General features: G+C 37.3%; 1 long non-coding RNA gene across 2 annotated transcripts in view; it reads right to left on the minus strand.

The window, feature by feature from the left end:
• The window catches only part of LOC106004299, a 37,022-nt gene that overhangs the window by 15,960 nt on the left and 5,814 nt on the right, over positions 1-15,248 (minus strand). The window contains exons 2-3 of one of the 2 annotated variants that reach the window (XR_006608215.1): positions 10,053-10,168; positions 9,577-9,670 (exon numbers count right to left, since the gene is read on the minus strand). This is a non-coding gene — a long non-coding RNA (uncharacterized LOC106004299). Of the gene's footprint in view, positions 1-9,576; positions 9,671-10,052; positions 10,169-15,248 lie in introns of those variants that run through there. The other variant, XR_006608214.1, reaches the window with a different exon arrangement.

A 15,248-nucleotide genomic window follows, 5' to 3' on the forward strand; every position in this document is an offset into this window, starting at 1 on the left:
GCTGAGCAAAGAGCCCGATGTGGGGCTCAATCCCAGGACCCTGGGATCATGACCTGAGCTGAAGGCAGAGGCTTTAACTCACTGAGCCACCCAGACGCCCCAGCCTGCTGTTTCAAGTTGCATTTCCCTGATAATACATGGTATGAAGCATCTTTTTATATGCTTATTTGCCATCTTTACAGCTTCTTTGGTGAGGTTCAGTCCTTTTGCCCACTTGTGAATCAGGCTGGTTTTGCTATTGTTAAGTTTAATGAGTTCTTTGTATATTCTGGATAATAGTCCTCTATCAGATATATCTTTTACAAATATTTTCTGTCAGTCTATAGCCTGTCTTTTCATTCTTTTGATAGTGTCTTCCGTGAAGCACAAGTTTTTAATTTTCAAGAAGTCCACCTGATCAGTTCTTTCTTTTATGGACTGTGTATTTGGTGGTGTATCTTAAAAGCCACTGACATGCCCAAGATCATCTAGATTTTCTCCTGTTATTTTATAATTTTGCATTTTACATTTATGTCTATTATACATTTTGAATTTATTTTGGGGAAGGGTCTAAGGTCTGTGCCTAGGTTAATTTTTTTCACATGTGGATATCCAGTTGTTCCAGCACCATTTGTTGAAGAGACTATCTTTGCTGCATGGATTGTCCTCACTCCTTTGTCAAAGATCAATTAACAATATGAATGTGGATCTATTTCTGGGCTCTCTATTCTATTCCATTGATCTATTCTTTCACCAATACCACGCTATCTTGATTACTGTACTTTCTTTATAGTAAGTCCTGAAGTCAGATAGAGTCAGTCCTCTAACATCATTCTCTTTTAATACTGTGTGTTATCTATTCTATGTCTATTGCTTCTCTCTATAAACTTTAGAATCTGTTTGTGGGCATCTACAAAGTAACCTGCTGAGATTTTAAATGGAATTACATTGAATCTTTAGATCAAATTGAGAAGAAGTGACATCTTGACAACACTGAGTGTTCCTGGGGCACCTGGGTGGCTCAGTGGGTTAAGCCTCTGCCTTTGGCTCAGGTCATGATCCCAGGGTCCTAGGATCGAGCCCCACATTGGGCTCTCTGCTCAGCGGGGAGCCTGCTCCCCACCCCCTGCTTCTCTACTTGTGCTCACTCTCTGTCAAATAAATAGATAAAATTTTTTAAAAACATGTTGAGTGTTTGTATCCATGAATATGGAATATCTCTCCATTAATTTAGTTCTTCATTATGGCCAATACTTTTTTTTTTTCACTGTCCTCTAAGATTCATTATTTATGCACCACAGCCAGTCCTCCATGCAATATGTGCCGGCCAATACTTTCTTTTTTTTTTTTTTTAGAGAGAGAGATCCCAAGTAGGCAGAGAGGCAGGCAGAGAGAGAGGGGGAAGCAGGCTCCCTGCTGAGCAGAAAGCCCAATGTGGGGCTCGATCCCAGGACCCTGGAATCATGACCTGAGCCGAAGGCAGAGGCTTTAACCCACTGAGCCACCCAGGTGCCCCCGGCCAATATTTTCAATCACATACATTCTGCTAAGTATATGGTGGTATTTCATGAAAACAGTGTTTTAGAGTTTTTGTGGATTTGTCTATTTCTCCTTGTAATTCTATCAGCATTTGCCTTGCATATTTTGAAACTCTGATATTAGATACATAAACATTTAGGATTACTTTGTTCTCTTGAAGAATTGAAACTTTATCTTTATGAAATGATCCTTTTTATACCTAGTAATATTTTCTGCACTGAAATTTGCTTTGTTTAATATTAACACAGCCATTCCAGCTTTTTTCTGATTACTATTAGCCAGGTATACTATTTTTTTCTCCATCCATTTACTTTTATTTTTTTTTAATTTTTTCAATTTATTTATTTTCAGAAAAACAGTATTCATTATTTTTCCATCCATTTACTTTTAAATTATTTGTGCCTTATGTTTAAAGTGGTTTCTTTTATATCACATATAATTGGTTATTTCTTTTATGTCTCATATAAAAGTCTCACCCTTTTAGTTGAAATATTAAATCACAAGGTTTTTCACTCTGATTAGTGGATGTTGTTTCTTCTAATACTTTCAGATTCTTTTTTCCTTGACTTTGGTGCTTTCCTCACATGCATGTGCTTATCAGCACAAAGCTGAGAATTCAAGGGGGACCCTTTGCAGATCTTTAAAGGTCTTTCTGTGTAATTTGCTGCTCTCTGTTATTATGTCCTATGACCTCTAGGTATCTACATTTCACAATATATATTCTATTATACATAAATAATATATATAATGTACATTACATATTTTGATATATAGTATATAGTATATATTAAAATTATATTATATTATATGTAATATATCAAATATTATTCAGAACAAAGTAGTATGGTAAGACCCAACTGAAAAAAAGTGTAAGCTTACATTACCGAAATAGAGCTCCTCAGGGAAAATGTTCTATAAATAAAGAGTTACACATTTGGGGGCACCTGGGTGGCTCAGTCATTAAGCATCTGCCTGTGGCTCAGGTTATAATCCCAGGGTCCTGGGATGGAGCCCGAGCAGGAAGCCTGCTTCTCCCTCTCCCACTTCCCCTGCTTATATTCCCTCTCTTGCTCTGTCAAATAAATAAATAAAATATTAAAAAAAAAAAGAGTAACATCTTCATGTAATACATTTTCTTTTAGTTTTCTGTACCTAATATATTTGACTTTGTGTGTGTGTGTGTGTCATGATATTCGCCTTCTTGAGTCTCTTTTTTATTATATTCAAATATTTGAGAAATTTCTTTCATTTAGTTTGAGTGACCCAATTATAATTTTTTTACATCATTGTAGGTACAAAACATTTATTTTGTCCTCACATTCAAGTTATAATTTTGCTACTTGTATATTATAATTAAAACCATTTTTCATCAAAATTTGGTAGCACTGTTTTATTTTCTTATAATCCAACTTTAATATTTTTTGTTGTTTTGTATGTAATCTCTATTTTTTTCTTTTAGAAAATTTTGTATTTTTCTTTTTCTTTGATCAACTCAATATCCAGCAGAATGAAGCCTTGGTAAATAATTTTCACCATTTAAACCTTCTCTGCGCTTAATACAACTTTGTAAACTAAAGAACTGTATTTACTTAAGGTCTGAATGATTTTTTTTCAACTCTTTCTTTGGAAAAATAACAACAACCAACAAAAAATAAATAAATAAAATCTTTCTTTATTTCTAGCTGTGTTAGGTAGGCAGAATCACTGCCCACTTCCCTCTCAAAGATACCCATGGCCAACTCTAAGAACCCGAGAGTATGTTAGGTTACATGGCAAAGAGGAATTAAAGTTGAAGAAATTAAGGATGCTCAACATGTAACCTTAAAATAAGATTGTCTCAGATCATAGAGGTGGACCCAATGTTATCATCCTTAAAACACACATCATGCCTCCTTAAAACACAGAATCAGAAGACTCAAAGAAGATATGATAATGGAAGAAAGGTCAGAGTGATGTGATGAGGGGGATACTCAGGTTGTTATTGCTGGATTTGAAGATGAGGAAAGGGACCATGAGTCTAGGAATGGGGGCAGTCTCTAGAAGCTGGAAAAGGCAAGGAAATGGATTCTCTCCTAGAGTCTCCAAAAGGGAATGCAGCCCTACTAACAACTTCATTGTAGGCCAGTGTGACATGTGCTGGACTTCTAATGCATGAAATCATAAGGAATAAATTTGTGTTGCTTTGAGTCACTAAGTTTGAGGTAACTTGTTAATTCAGCAATAGGAAATTAACATAACACTCTCTCATTATCTGTCTTCTTTGTTTTTAGAATGCCTATCATACCAATATTACATTTTCTTTATTCATCCTTTTAATATTTTAGTATATATGAAATACATACTATATATTATATATAAATATATGCTAAAATATACACATATATGTATGAATTTATATATGTACGCATATATATATTTGTATATATTTTAAGTGGACATTTTTTCCCTTACTCTTTTCCCTATTTTTTCACAATGCTAATTAATAAATTTGACTTATTTTATTTTTGACTTGATTATATTTGGTTCTCTGAATTATTCCTGTTTCCTGTGGTCTATTTTATTGTTTGTACACTTTGTTGCTTTCATACAATTTTCCCTGCATTTTCTTGGTTTTGGTTCTCTTTCTTCCTTTCTTTCCTTCATTCCTTACTTATCTACTTATTTACTTCCTTTCTTTCCTTCATTCCTTACTTACCTATTTGTTTACATAAAGCTAGAGTTCATGGAATTGGTGTCTGTTACAAGTCTGCTCTGTCCTTATGAAGATGTTTTCTGCCCAACAGGCCTTTCTCATGAATGAGAGCTCTGTTTACCTACTTAGAAAAAGGGATTCTGGGTGGTGTCTCATTCATTTTCTCAGTTTCTCTGTGTGTATGTGTGTGTGTCCATATATGACTTTAGTCTCCTGAATACTCTTTTCAAGGTCAATATAAAATATTTCCATTTCTTTGGACTATATAATTCTCATGATAATGAGATTTTTAAGGACAAATTTTTCGTATTTTTTCACTGGAAAAGAATCTTTTTTAACAGATTTACTGCATTTTTCTTCTTTCTGTTGTTTCCTTTGTTAGGCATTACAAATAACTTGATTTTAAAGTAAAAGGAAAATTATTCAAAAAACAACTGAAGTTCATGTTTTCAAGCTATGTCTTGAAACTTTAGTCCAGAGATACTTGTAAAATATTTTCACTAATTAGCAGAAATGCCTTCTGTCCTGCAGGATAGGCAGTGAAGATAGCTCAATGATTTGGGGCAATACAGTCCTAAATTAAAGGAGAATATGACAGTGTTCTTCCCAGGTTTTAATAATTCTGAAGCTTTGTATTTCCACATCTGTTTTTGACTGCAGTAAGCAAGAAACAAACATGTAACAAATTCGGCTCATTTTTTTATCCACTAATTTGCTCATCATCTGAGAACTCCTTTGAGCATTGAATTACTCATGTTATCAGAACTATCCTCTTCTTACTCTGTTAGTAACCAGGTCTATTTGGTAAATCCAGCTTACAAAGGGCATCTATCAACCTACTTTGCTCATTCCAAAGACCCACTGAAGTACTTTGGGGCATTGGTGCAAAGAGGGCTTTGCCTGTGCCTATGTGCATGTATGTGTGTTTATTTGTTGTGATACTGTGGTCAAGCCACAGTAGCACTACTTGGGGCTTTCATTTCCGGCAAATTTTTTTGTTTCTTACCAAGAAACAACTTTATCGTGTTCATGCCAAATAAGCATTTGCCTGATTCTTCATACCTCCATTATTTAACTCTTTCCCTAATTTGTACAGCCACAAACTTGGTCAATAGTTGTTAATTTCACCCTTCAATTTGTATACACTCTTACAGAGTTAACTTCTACCACACTGATGGAAGACTCTATCTAAGCATGCTCAAAAGAGCCAATTGGGTTATTCGTGGGCAGAATACTCTCAGAGGCTGACAGTATCAATGCTGTTGATCGACCTAATGGCAAACACATATGGTTCTTATACCTTCCTTTTTCTGATAATAGGCATTGACAGGCTCTGGATCACAACAGTTGAACCCAGCAGGGATAATTTTCCACTATATGTGGCATGACTATGCCTAAGGATATATATCTTACCTAGCACTTATCTTTTTTTTTTTTTTTTTTAATGCCACACAAATATAAAGCTGTCACTTTAGTAGGACAATAAACTTTCTCTGGCTATGACAGATTCAAAGCAGATGCCACTAGTTTAGAAACATTTCTGAATTATGTGACTTGAGTCCCTTGACCAGATTAAAAACACGTTTTCCTCGTTTCCCGTTAAAGGTGACATTATTCTAATCTATGTGACCAAAAAACAAAATTAGTGAAATAACATAGCCCTGTTATTATTATTTTGAGATAATCTAATAAACAATATGGGGATACTGTTTTACTAATAATTAACAGCATTTGAAAATTATTTTATAAGCCATGCATTGCTTTAAGCTTTTAAGAAATTTGCTTATCATTTATTCTTTACATTAACCCTCTGAGATTGTTATGTTTATTTATGACCCTTGATGAAGCAGCTCAGTTTTCAGGTGAAGCAATTTAGGCACAGAGAGGTTAAATAACTTGTCAATGACTGCACAGCTATAGCAGTTGAGCTAAAATTCAAACCCTGACTGCCCAGCTCCTGAACATATACACTAAGCTACTATGCTAGTCAACTTTATCAATCATCATCACATTTATTTAATTGGCCTTTAAATTCAGATAACAATTTTTTCTTGGTTCCAAGGAAATAATTTGACAAGCCCAGATCATAATGCTTGGGATGCAAGTCTGAGTCCACATCTGAGAAAACTAAACCATGTGACTCCTAAAAGCACTGGGTATTTATTTTGAGGCTTATTATATGAGTCTGCATTTTAAAAAAAACAGGTCCTGTTATGAATAAGTGTAAGAATAGCATTCTATGGGTGATATATCCACCAAATGTTAAAATTCCTTTAGCGACAATGAAAAGTGAGAACATTGTTCCCTACAAGGTTAAATGAGTTGATTTGCTTTTGGTGGGCAAACACTGAACTATGTTCAAATAGTTTGAAAGTACTTTGTCAGTATGCTGATATTTTTCTACTCAAAGTCAACCACGCTATCTCCTTTAACAGATAAGAATGGTGGGGTACAGCCTCAGTTGGTATAATATGAATAAACCTGTACTCTAATGAGTTTGGGTTACAGTCTGGGTTAAACCTGTCTAATGAGTGCCTTCAATTTGGGGGAGACATGGATTCATGATTCCCATTCTCTATGCATATTTTATCACCAACTAATTTCAGGAAGATAAAGCTATGGTTACATAGATCCTATGACAGAGGATACAGTTACTCAGGGTACTTTATGAACTCAAATCACTGGTAAACTGAGGGTAAACACTAACCGATGAATTATCCTACAACTGATTTTTTCGGAGAGGTCCTTTATTCCAATGATTTTCACCGCGATCCTTCTCTTTTTCCATTGGAATTAAGACCTAAGTCTCACTTTTAGGTTCACCTTTTAATTCTTCTGCTGTACAACTGGTCACCTTCCCCACCAGATGCCACCAGACGCCAAAAAGAAGCCTGAGTACTTTGAGGTCATGACACAAGTTATTTCTATAGAGAAAAACTTCTGTCCAAGAAGGAATAATACTAGAATAAATATATGAGGAAATATATAGAAAAATGACTTGAAAAATCAATTGAATATATAAGAGTCCAGCAGGGATATATATGTGCATCTGAGTAGGTCTTTTAGAGAATAAGGTTCTCTCTGAGGGAAAAAAAAAATACTCTTATTGCTTCCAAAATTAACCCAAATAATATCTCTAAATAATTTCAAAACCATATGTGTGTGTATAGTTAATGTTAGCATTGTATATTATTCGTGTCATGTTCTCCCTCTATTCACAGGAATGCATTGCCTTTAAGGTTTAACCTTTAATGCTGAAGTTTCACACAGTAAGGATCAGTTCAAGGATTTCTTCCTCCAAGAGCCCTGATATTCTATTACTTAATTTCCTTTCAATGGATGTGCAGATGACAGTCCATGATAGTGCTGGTGGAAAACAGAGGACAACCACATGTGGAAAAGACTCTGGAACTCTTACAATGTGTTTTCACAGTCTGCATCAGAATTCTACGGGTGTTCTGCTGAACTGGCAGTGAAATGAGGATGGAAAGTTAGAGTTAGTGTGTTGGTAACTTTCAGCTTGGTATTTTTTTTTCTTTTCCCTTGCTATGAATTAAAAATTACAAAAAAATCAGGAAAAGAGGAATAGTTAAGAACAAAATAATCTGTCATGATAGAGAAATTCAGAATCTACCAAACAGATGCACAGATTGTTAAGAGCTGGGTTATAAGAGCTGACCTTGTTCCAGCTTCATCATTTTATAGAAACTTAGAGATTCCAAGAGGGAGATGACCCTGGTCAGATCAGATAGCGAATCGTGATCAAGGGGAGACTCTTGGCTTCTGTGAACATGGTATTAAGGAAGTACTACATACCTCTTTACCTAAGAATGTGGGCTTCATCATAGAGTTTAGGGGTCTGGTTTCTGCTTTGTCTCCCTTTTTTATATGGCTATATTCTTTCATTTGTTCTCTAGAACTGAATTTCCTATACATTTATTTCATTAGCCCTTCATTTTCAAATTGTAGGTTGAATTTTTAAGAAGTTGGGAAGACTATTCAATTTCAGAAAGTTAACAGCCTGTTGTTAAAGAAAAGCAAGACAATTACAATGCCTATTTCCCTGGGTATTCCCTGTGCACGTCATAGGTCAAAAGAGTACCTGTAAAGTGATTTCAAAATGTATAAATATTACCTAGGGTATATAACCTACTGGTTCAGAACAAGAGTTCTGAAATTGTTTTGCCTGGGTCTTTTTCTCAACTCCACCACTTCCTTAGTGGTGGGACCTCAGTACTGTTACTTAACTTCTGTGTCTCATTTCCTCATTTGAAAAACAAGGTAATAACTGCACCTCTCTTTTAGTGCTGTGGCATGGAATTAACACATGTTAATGTGTTAGGCATGCTTAGAACTAGGTGCCATTCTGGGACGCCTGGGCGGCTCAGTTGGTTACGCAGCTGCCTTCGGCTCAGGTCATGATCCCAGCATCCTGGGATCGAGTCCCACATCGGCTCCTTGCTCAGCAGGGAGCCTGCTTCTCCCTCTGCCTGCCATTCTGTCTGCCTGTGCTCACTCTCTCCCCATCTCTCTCTCTGATAAATAAAATCTTAAAAAAAACAAACAAACTAGGTGCCATTCTAAAGCTGTTAAGACTGATCTTCTTATTGTCATTTCTATAATTATTATTGTGTTGACTCTTCTTGAAAAAGTTTCCTAGGAGTACTTACTTGCTGTTATTTTTGTCATATGTTCTCTACATCCCACTTAAGATTTCTATCAAAACCTGCGAGGCTGTTTTCAGATATCTTATACCGCTGCACTGTTTGTCACAGCGAAAATGAAAGGAATTTTGGCTTACCTTGATCCACAAGCCAGGATTTTTATTTTCTCCCATTCATACATATTGGTGAAGAGACATGCCACAACGGCTTTCGGTGGGACGCAAATATTCAGGCTCTGTGTAACTCTACACTATCAGGCACATATGTTGGTCTTTTAAGACCCAAAAGAGTGTCAACTAAGGCATCAATATTTTAGGAATATGAGGTATGCTTTTTGTTGACTAGTTGAACACCCCAAAAAAGAAGACGAAGAGATGTTTTCTATCACAACTGTTTGAGAAATACTCAGAACCCTAAGATGTGCCTGACACCTTCCCCATCAGGCAGAGCTTCCCAGGATACCATTATCTTTCACTATGAATAGATTTTTCAAGCAACGCCAATAATTTTGTGACTACACCGCTCAATTCCCCATAGCACTAACACTGAGTACATAAAAGAGAAGTTAAAATATGTCTGACTGCTTCCAGCATAACCCTTAGATTTCTTTTATTTCTCTACTCCCTCAAATATAAGGCAGACTACTAAGACAAATGGTCTCTAAATACTAACAAGAAATGTGGGAATAAATGGGAGACAATCAAGGTGAATTTTGCCACAGCATTAATTTTTTTTTATAAGGAGCCATACACACCGAAAGGCTGTAATTCAGGGGAAGCATTGTCCTGTCTGTTCCCTAGGAATGAGAAGAAGGAGCAAAAGGTGAGAGGACTGAGAGAAGATTTCTGGATAAGTCAAAGAGTTTGCTCCTAATTATAGCTGTATAATGAGGAACAAACTGCCATAGAAGGCTGCAATCTGTCTGAAGCCGAAGAAGACAATGTCATAGTTATGTCTTTCAAATACAGTTGTTCAAGCACAGACTGGTTGATCGTCTGTCAGAGATGCTATAGAAGGGAGAATTTTGTCCCAACTATGAGAATCAATAAGATCACTTCTAGCTCTAAGGCCTAAGGTGTAATTTAATCACTAACCCTACCCATCATTAAGAGTGACCTCAAATAATTCCAAGTCCATTCATATACTCATAACATTCTTTACACACTCAATCAACAAACCTTGATGTCTGACTACATCAGACACTGTTCCAAGGCTGGTGTAGAACAGGAATAAGAAAGGTAACACAATTTCAGCCATTGTGGAGCTTGCATTCTTTGGGAAGAAGCTCATCCAACTGCAAACAGACAAAAAAAAGATAAATGTTATTTTTTATTATTCCATTACTGTTCTTGAAAAATTAGTAAGTGCTGTGAAGGAAATAAATAAAGTAGAATGATAAATTGTGACTAAGTTAGGCTACTAGGATAATCAAGACAAAAATATTTTTAAGGAATGAGTGCCAAGGAACAGAATGGAGCCACTTACGGAAAAGTTTCTGGAAATAATCCAGAAAAACGAAAATGGCAGGAGCAAAGCCCCTGAGGCAAGATCTAGCTAAACCACAACCAAGGAACAAAAAGAAGCTAAAAGGTTAGGTCAGGAGATAACCATATAAATTTCTACCAGCTGGTCCCTAACTTCAACTATATGTGGATATTTCTTGCAGTGAGTCAGACATGTATATCATCCAAAAAAAAAAAATTGTTGATTTGAAATTACATTGGAAATTCTGAGACTCTTGACAAGGGCACAACCTTATTAAAGATCACAGCCATCATTTTCAAAAGCTTCACTTTGGCAATCACTTGCAGACATTTAACAGGGGTGTTTAATATCCTCCCTAAAAGATTGGGCAGGGAAGAACAAACATTCTAGCATGTCTGCAATGTGAACCTAGTGTCTCACAATTGAAAATTGGCTGGAGCTTACCCTGCTGCTTTGCCAGCAGACCAGCATTTAAAGTCTTAAATTCCTGTCCGTTCATCTGTAGTTGTGTTTATGTCTCTCACTTAAGCAGTTTTCAACACACTTCTGTGGTTCTTTTGATACAGTGAACGTGCAGGTGTATGTCTGACTATGCCAGGGATTGTGTCCAGATCTAGTCTTTATTGCTAAAACAGACATCTTTGAGTATTTGAATCATTGCATATGCCATATTTACTCTTGTGTAGGTAGGCCAATTTTCCTCCAGCTAAAGATATAACTTAAAATTATTTCTCCCCACTTACTCCTCCACTCTTCCCATTGCTTATGCTAAATAATTCAGCTCACTGCTCCAAAAGTGAATGTGAGTCACCCAACCCATCTACATTCTTTCAGGGTTAGAGAGAAGGTCAGAGCCTGCAGGAAAAGGAGTCTATACCCAAAAGACTTAGGCAAAAACTCTGGCTATCTGTCTCAACAGATCAAAATAATTGCTTCACCGGGACCAAGATTTTATTTTTATTTTGATCTCATTTCCTGGAAAAGACACACAATTTGGGGAGACTAGTTAGACACAGGGGTGAAAAATGCATTGCAGCTAGCCTATTTCCGAAGTCTCCTCTGAAGCCCAGGTTTTGAAACTTTGCAATTAGGAATTGGAAATCCATGTTACATAATACATTTCTGGAAAAATGCCCAAGACACATATATACTCTACGAAGGTCTAATACTAACATTAATCTAATGAATGGTATATTAGAAAAATGATTTGTGTGCATCCTAATGGAAAGCATATTTCCTGAGCAAAGCTTGTGGATTAAAATGCACAAAATAACTCCATTCCCTAAACATAGCTTCCAGTTACCGCATCAACCAATGAGATCAGTTGGTGCATCTTTGCAGAATGCTGAGTGATTGCTCTTTTTTGTTGTTGTTGCCCAAGGGAAAGCATTTTCCAAATCTTGTGCAGGTGTCTAAGATAAGACTACCTAAAAGGAAAGAAACTGAATTCTCCTTTTTGAGCCCCTGGATGACTCCCTTCATATATAAGCTTTTTTTTTTTTTTTTTTAAACTAGTTCATTTTTCAAATGCAACAAAAAACCAAGCCCCTGTTTATCCCAGGGGGTTAATTTGGTTAAACTTGATACATCATATTGTGACTGCTTCATATTTTACTCCAAAAGCCACATCATCTTTAATTTTTTATTTATAGTGATCTTCATAATCATTTCTCAACTGAGGCAGGTACTTCAGGGAAAGCTGGCATTGAGCCCCAATTTTTTTTTTTTCTCTTTTTGTAATGAGTACTTTTTGGCCCTTAAGAAACAGCACTGACAGCAGTTTTGTTTTGTTTATTTATTTTTGTTTTTTGTATTTAAAAGCAAGAGTTTTGGACTGGGGATTCTTTTTAACCTGCTAAAGAGAGAATCAGCCTTTGTCACTCAGTAGGTGACTTGGCTTTAAATAAATCAGCATCCCACTATTCTTTTTTTTTTTTTTTTAAAGATTTTTATTTGTCAGAGAGAGAGCGAGTGAGAGCGAGCACAGGCAGACAGAGTGGCAGGCAGAGTCAGAGGGAGAAGCAGGCTCCCCACAGAGCAAGGAGCCCGATGCGGGACTTGATCCCAGGACGCTGGGATCATGATCTGAGCCGAAGGCAGCTGCCTAACCAACTGAGCCACCCAGGCGTCCCCCCACTATTCTTTTTTAAAGCACATTTGTCTTCAAAAGCTATGGAGCCTGAACTGAATGTTTCATGTAGCTGACTTCTGATTATTAACAGGTGAGAGTGAGGAGAGGCTCTAAAGAGAGGCTTCAGTGACATAGGAGATGAGAAATTAAATGCTCTCTGCCAAGTACAAATGAATTCGTGGGTAGAACCCAGGGTCAAGGCCAACAGATTCATAACTGCATTTTAAGGAATCTAAATCCGATGTAGTTGTCCTGAGAAGCAGCCAAAAGGAACTTCAAATTAAGGTACACACAGAACTGAGAAATGTCCCGTTTCTCGGGTCATGGGCTGCCAGCAGGGGCAGAGCGGAACTTAAAACTGTAACCCCAGGGTTCGGAGTCACTCTGGGGTGGAGCCATCCAGATTAACACACACCCATGGTGCCAACGGTGGAATTTAGACTTTTAGCCTGAAACGACACTAATCCAGGACTCTTCAACTTCAGCTCCCATGTTATGGACAAGATGCTCCCCTTAGGGCCTCCATTTCCTCCACAACCAGTATTCTCCTGGTACAACCAACACTTTTCCTGTTCTTCACCGAACTCTTTCTTGGGCTCTGCATACAGTTTGGAGTCTGATGGTCTGTTCCATTTCATCACCCTCAGTAGAAACATGGATAATGTCCTCAGAATCAAAGGTGCTCTGTAAATGACATCTGTCAAACATTATTATCATGCTGCATGTAGATCTTTGGTCTTGAGTGCATATTAGGAAATATTATCATCTTTTACTGCTTCTGGCATGATTACAAATTAGTGCTCTTCTAAGAGAGCCCAAGAGAGCACAAAATGAGGATTTTATTAAGAGTCATCCTGATAGGAGATTGCTTGATAAAAAAGGATGGAACTGGGGTCCATGAGCAACCCTGTCACCAGCTAGCTGCAAATAGGCAAGCAAATCACTTAGCTCTCTGGTCTTCCAATTCCTCATGAAAAATGAGATATCTGGGGTAAATGATCTCTGCAATCTCTTCCAGTCCTAAAACTCCAGACACAGAAAAGAGAAGGAATACTACTTCATTAGTGTTCTGGGCTCTCTTTATCTAGTAAGAGATCCTTATCACATTAGAGCATGATTTTTCTTTCTCCAACAGGTTTCCAGAAGGCCCTTACAGGGTTAATTTGCTTAGCTTTTGGTTTAGATTCCTCTGGCACATTGTGTCCAGCCTTAATATTTTACACTGTAAGCCATATCATCTTTTATCTATTATTTATAGTGATCCTCATATTAATTTCTCAATAGCAGCTGGTGCGGCAGGAGGGACAAGTCATTGATCTTCCAATTTATCCACTACTCTTACATATCCTGAGGTCGAGGCAGCCTGGAGAGATTGATGGGAGCGCTGGCACCCACCCAGCAGCTGTGTGTTCCTCATGCATGAAAATCAACCACAGGAAACCAAAAATCGACAACTGGCAGCAATATCAGCTACCTCTGTAATAAATATAACAGGGCATTCTTTAATAATTGAATGGGGTGTCGGATTGGGTAATGAAAAACCTCCTGTATGAGAGTGCCAGTAGAGCTTTGGACTGACCGGGAGGTGGTACATTTTGGGATGGGGCGGGGAGGAGTGGGGGAGGCTGTTTGCAGATGTCAGCCTCTCATATAAGTGAATATTCTTACTCCTTGATTCTCAAGCAACTCATGATACAGAGTCAGCAATACCTCATTTTCTGTAAAGCCAAATACTCCTTGTGAAATATGCATTTTTTTAAATTTTTCAAGAAAAACAACAGATCCTTACATCATGTTATTGCTCAACAATGTAAAAGGAAATGGCCCATTGAGCCCCATCCACTATATTAGTCACAGATACCAGGTGAGCAGTGATGCCCAGAGCTTTGAATCATAGCTTTTCACTGGGACAAACCATTAACTGATTCTTAAAGGAAGGTCTTTATTCCTTATCATGGCTGAGCAGTGGCCTCCAGCAGGCCTAGCTGTGGTCTCAGTTGACTTGAGACCCTGAGAGTAGTTTGACCCTGAGCTAGTGACCTCTTCCCTTGCCTGCTCCTCAGCTAACCTGTCCTATTTGAACTCAGGTGTTGTAGACCTACTTGATCATCAGCTTTGGGTCTGTCTGGATGAAAATGCACCCGCTGAGGCCTAGCTCTCTTTTTTATTTATCTGTGACAGGGAAAACAAAGGTATAGATGATGCTGTGGTGGCAGGGCAGCAAAGAGCCCACAGGTGTGGCTAGTGTGGAACTATGAGGAAGCAAAGCTTCCCCATTAGCAGCCTGTGAAAATATTCCATTCCTCTTGGTTATTACTCAGCATGCATACTATATAGACACACGTATTATCTCTGCATTTTTTTGTATAATAGATTGAATAATAATGCCCTCCAGGGATAAATGGGAGTGTCAAGCTGCTCAGAAATTTCAGGCACAGAACTGCCAGGAATCTATTTACTTCTAACAAAACGTGTTTCAGAGATTTTGAGTGTACATGGGGTTTGAGCAATGTTATGATTTTCACAGATAGAGCCTCACAAAGGGTTCCGCCCAGTGTGCATTTTATCTTCCTCAAATGAACAGAGGCTGAGTCAATTCCTTTGAGTGTCAAAATTACAGTAAGTATGTTAAATGGCTTAATCTCATACAGGACCATTGTCTGAAATAAACAGACAATAAAAATAGATAATTGTTCCAGCAGGACTGTACAATTTAGGCACTTTTTTATTTTGTTTCTCTTTTTTCCTTCAACTTAAA

Source organism: Mustela putorius, unplaced genomic scaffold (assembly GCF_011764305.1).
Source record: "Mustela putorius furo isolate JIRA1106 unplaced genomic scaffold, ASM1176430v1.1 tig00000854_pilon_pilon_pilon, whole genome shotgun sequence".
Taxonomy (NCBI): Eukaryota; Metazoa; Chordata; class Mammalia; order Carnivora; family Mustelidae; genus Mustela; species Mustela putorius.